We start from the raw sequence: 6,029 nt of genomic DNA on the forward strand, positions 1-6,029 counted from the left end.
TATATATATATATATGTGTATATATATGTATAGTCCCGCCAGAGGCACTTTATTACACAATTTCTTTATTCATTTATTTACAGGACTACATTCGTTATATATATAACGTATATATATGTATGTAAATTGACAGACAGCTGAGGAATTATACATATAAATGTTTTATTTTTTTAACTGTTTCCTCACCCTCTGAACTGTTTTGACATAAACTTTAACCAACATTAAAACTCATTATCAGTTTGATGGCCAACTTTTAACATCCAATTGAAGGTGTGATTAGACATACAGGTTTTAAAAGAATTCAAGGGCTGCATATTGTATGTGCATTGATGTAAAACTATTGAAAAGAAAGTTTATTTCAACCACTTTTAATCTTTCATTCATCAAAAGGAATCACAATATAGATCAGAAACACAGAACATTCTATAGCTAATAAGATTATGTATGCTTACCTGAAGCAAGGACAGGTCTACCTCAGAGTTTAAAAAAAAATTAATCATGGTCTATTGGGATTCCAGTACATTGAAAGAAATATTTAACAGAATATGATAGGATTTGATTGATTGATTGATATTGATATCTTCATTTAGTAGAGCATTTGTTATTGCTATCCATTTATCAATTGATTGAATCTTGGTTTATGGCTTTTAACCACTTACAGTACATAAATTGGTTCTTTAGAGACAACCTCTCAATAAAATACTCAGCAAAATATATAACAAATATGAAATAAAGTAAACTAATTAATGTTTGATTTTGTAAAAAATAACTTTCTTTGATAATTGTTTACTTACATTTATATTTATATATTTAATATTTGAAATGAAAAGAAAAAATAAATAAATGTAACTATGTTAAACTAAAAACATTGTCTTTTACATTCTTTCACACATATTTATAAATGAACTTAATATATAGAATATATATTGTGTAAGTAATGTTTTTATGTATAGATTAGGAAAATATACATGTTAATATATTCATTGGTATACATTATTAAAAATAATGTGAACAGTACTAAACAACTTAAAAATAGTTTTTTTTTTAAATCTCAGATACATGCCTTTTTAAACTAGTAAAGTGCATTCGTTTTTTCAGGTGTGAAATTGAAATTTAATTTATTATCAATATGAGGCAATAAATAATAAAGACAACATATTTAGGAGGGCAGTACTGTACAATGCTATTGTTTCTGATGCATGCTTTTTGCAAAGAATTTGGTATTTGAAATGTTGAAATTGTTTTATTACTGACGACAGGATTGTTGTAGGTATTGCCATGAATATTTTAAGACGTATTGTTTGTTGTGTCGCTAAACCATCTGTCCTTATCCCATGATGCTTTGATCATGTGCACTAATATTGATCAAAAAGCAAACAGGAATTTGCAGAATGGTTATTGATTTTTCTTCAAATTGTTGATACTGTGTGTATTTGATACTGCATATTGATGATCATTGTTCAACTTTTGGTCCAATGATATTGCTTTAATTTTTGTGGTTGCTAGGCAATAGCTGTAACGTGACAATGCGTAGGTTTTAGATACCGTGGTGTCTTACAAAAACACTTGTTATTTGAACTTTTAAGTAAAGTATATTTGTATTTTACCTATAAAAAAAAGTACTTTCGATGAGATCTCTGATTCCAGTATATTGTTGAATATTAATTTTTAAGTACAGATTTTTTTTATTTATGTTATTATTATTGTTATTATTATTATTATTATTATAATTATTATTATTATTATTAATATTATTAATATTATTTATAAAAAAAAGTTTGTTTCATGCCTACATGGAAAAAAAAAAAACCCCTTGGTGTGAACTCTTTTTCATTGTATTAGAAGATTTTATTCTTACTATATTATTATTAAGTCATGATCCAGAAGCTTATACCTTGGTCATGATGATACAGTTCATGGAGTGGATTTGAATAACTTGGTGGTTAAGATGTTTGCCTTCCAATTCCAGGGTCGTGGGTTCAATGCCTGTCAGTTGCAGGACTTTTTCTCACGACCTAAACAACTTCACTCCCTAAACCTCATATTGAGATTTAGTTCGTGTAAAGCATCATGCGTATATGTTTGTATTGTGTGTCGTGGACTGTTTTATGTGTACTGGACCCTCTGGGAGAACGGTAATTTGTTACTGAAGAGGAAACCCAGTATAAAGAACAAATAAATAAAATAAATAAATTCACCCTCCAATCCGAAACCACCTTTGGGATCTGAAAGTTTGGGGCGGTCTCGGAGATGGTTTTTAAAAACGACAGTGTTAAAACCTGCAAACATGTGAGTGTGTTACACCCACATATTCCTGGTCCTCTTCAGATTGGTCAGTTATTATTAAGTTTGATTGACAGTTCGGAAAGGTCCATTGCTACAAAGGGTAGTTAATTGTTATTGTTTACCTAATAAATCTTCACTGTTATTATTATATGATTATTATCATTAATTATTATTATATTTATTATTAGTTTTATTTTTTAATGCAATGGATAAAAATTTGAATAAATAAATAAGTAAATTCTATGACCTATGTCTGTTTGACATAATGCAAAAATCATAATTTCAATGTCATATTCTTTTTTAAATAATCGTGAATGATCATATTTTCATTGTTATGTAATTAATACCATATTACCAGTGTGATAGCATTAATGTCATATGGTATACCATGCTATATGTTTACTGCTATCCATGATTCGAGTGGTGTTGAATAGTAAAGCTGCTTGCCTTCTAATCCAAGGGTCCTGGGTTCAACTCCTGGGACAGCAGGACTTTTTCTCATGACTGAAAACAACTCCACTCCCTAAGCCTCATAAAGGGACTTCACTGATAAAAGCCTCACACTATTTCATTTATTTGTTGAAGAGGCCCATGAATATCAGCTGACTTTCTAAGATACACTTGAAGAATCACCCTCTATGTATGATTAAAAAAAATGATCTAATTAAGAGTTTATACAATGTGTATAAATATTTGTTTTTTCAATGCTATACTATCTGCACAATTTTATGATCATTACCGGTCAATGTCATATTGATTAGATTCATCATGTTTATTATAACATGCTATGCAATGATCTAAAAGTTTATAGATTCTTTTGCATAAATATATATTTTTTTCAATGCCATATGATCATTACAATTTTATGACCACTACCAGTCAATGTCATATTGATTAGATTCGTCAGGTTTATTATAGCATGCTGATGATCTAAAAGTTTATAGATTGTACATAAATATTTTTTCCAATGCCATAAGATCATCACAATTTTATAATCAATACTAGGGCCAATGTCATTTTGATTAACTGTGCTATATGCAATATGATGTATGGTTTATATTTTTTATGAATTTTGCACAATGATGGCTCCAGGACCTGCCCGATGGTGGTGCTAAAGGCCCCGACAGGGGTGGGGCTAGTGGAGCGAACTGAGTCTCACTTGGTGGAGGTCAAGGGGGTTCGGCCCCCCTCCCCCTGGAAGCCACGGATATTTTTGACGAATTATGGCGAATTTTTATTACTTTTTTGATAAGCAAAATATTTTGAATAAAGTAAGAAACAAGATGTATGCAATGAAACCATCCAATTTATTTTCAAATCCTCATTCTTGAAAGTGAAATTCTACATTTTGGAAATTTTGCATGAAATTTGTTGTCAAGGTTGAGGTTGCTTCCCCTATCAGATGTATTCCAAGCATCATGAAGTTATCCAAATGAGCATTGGTCATAAAAGAACGCAAGTTATTTTTAATCAGTGTCATTGAACTATTAAAGTTGTTATTATTATTAATATTATTCGGGCGCAGTGAGTGCCCAGCCTAATACAACACAAAAAATACAATTTTTTTTTCTAATGTAAGTAGGACATATATTTTATGTATGCAGACAGAAAATATTGATAGTTCATTTATGAGATAATTATTTTCACTAACTTTGATATTTTTCCAGCAAAAGTAGTCAATATAATGATTATTTCCTCCTGTACTTTTCTGCATGCAACAGTTGAACATGTTATTATATTTGCTTCAGTACGTGTCACTTATTTTCTTTACATTTCACTAACAAGGATAAGTTGGAACTAAATGGCTCTTTCAAGTGGCAAGGGAGGCCGTTAACATGATGCAGTTCAACTTGTTTAAAAGTACTAAAAATCACATGGATTAAATATGAACAGAATAATAAATTATATAATATTTTTTAAGATATCTGTTCCCGAATTTAATTTTGTTCCCAAATTTAATTTTGGATGCTTTCAGATATATTATAAGAATTTCATCATTGTTGCAGTTCAACTTGTTAGTAAAAGCACTAAAAATCACATGGATTAGGCGACTTAAAAAATATGAGCAGAATAATAAATTATATAATATTTTTTAAGATATCTGTTCCCGAATTTATTTTTGGATGCTTTCAGATATATTATAAGAATTTCATTATTGATAAATTAAACAAAGCTTTTGCAAAGATGTCATTAAAGCATGGAAAAAATTTACTATATTTGTTACAAAAAACAAAGAATGTTTATTTAGATTCAGATGGTAAAACAAACAGATTAAAATGTATGATAAATGAATAAAATGGTAATAAAAAAAATAAAAAAAAAGAAGCAGATGAAAATCGATGATGAGTGTAATTTTTGCAAGAAGTGGTTTAACAATGGAATTAAGCACATTAATGACATAGGATTCAAAACTAAAAGTATTCAACAAGAACAAAAAGGTTGTAAAAAAGTTTTTAACACTTTATTTATTCCACTATTGTATACTTCAAATGTATTTAAAAATCACAATCACAAGAGTTCAGTCGTACAAGATATGTGAATATAATTGGAAAATCAACCCAAGAAATCAAGCTCTGTTGGTTTCAATTAAAAATTTTAAACAGAATTCTATGTACTGTACTCTCTTGGTTAATTCTCTAGTATGTTTTGTAAGAAACTGCGATATCATTAAGATCTACTGGAACAGCTTTTCAAAGTAAATTTAGTGTTAAGAAAAGAACTAGTCTTTTTGAAAACTGTGAACAGAGAGATTAAATATTTTCAATAAAATTATAATGATTTTAAAATTATTCGTGTCTGTAAATGAAGATTCAAAAATTGTATGCATGCCTTCAAAAATGCATTAATTGATATGAAACATTTTTATTTTTACCAAATTCAAAAATATGTTTGATACCAACTGTTAATCAAAATGAATTTAAAGTAAGCGCTCATCTAGAAGAAAAATGACTTTTACAATGAAATAAATTACAGGTATGTTTGAACTGTTCCATTGTAACGCTGTTATTTTTGGGAGGTTGTTTGGCTCGGAAGGGAGTCAGGCTGCACCTTAGGTGCAAAATGGCACTTTCGTGGTTGGATGGCTTCTTGTAAGTGACAGTGATATGGTATTTAATTTAATTTGCATTCTGTTGACTTGTATACTTATTTTTATTTGTGGATGAATAAAGAAATACACAAAAAAATTTCGGTAAACATTTTCATTTGCATAATATTTTGTAGACAGTAACTAATACACAAAATTGAGTTTTCCATTAAGCCCCGCTAAGATGTTGCTTCTGTAGGACTACAGTCAAGCCTGTAGGCAAGATTTTCACAAAACGGCAAATTGAGTCCACATCCAACTCTGCCCCACCATGGTCGAAAGGGGATCTGATTTTTCACAAAACGGCAAATTGAGTCCACATTCAACTCTGCCCCACCATGGTCGGGTTAAATTTTAAAGATACAGCACTTCAGATGTCCAGAAATGGCAATAAAAATGACAAATTTCAATGATATTTGGAGTTGATTTCAAAAAGTTTCATGCAAATGGTACTGTTTGTAATTATTTAAAAGGGCATTTCTGGAAAAGGGGGTTCTTTTTGAACCTTCTAAACCCCCTCCCTGGCTACAGGCTTGACAGTGTATGTGTGTGTAGGACTCTGTGTGTGTTTGTGAGACTATGTATTTGTAGGAGAAGTGTGCATTGGTGCTTCTGTCCTATTTGGTCAGTTGTTAAGTTTGATTGACAATCCAGAAAG

Source organism: Anneissia japonica, unplaced genomic scaffold, assembly GCF_011630105.1.
Source record: "Anneissia japonica isolate Jap-2015-1 unplaced genomic scaffold, ASM1163010v1 scaffold7096_len229077_cov162, whole genome shotgun sequence".
Lineage (NCBI taxonomy): Eukaryota > Metazoa > Echinodermata > Crinoidea > Comatulida > Comatulidae > Anneissia > Anneissia japonica.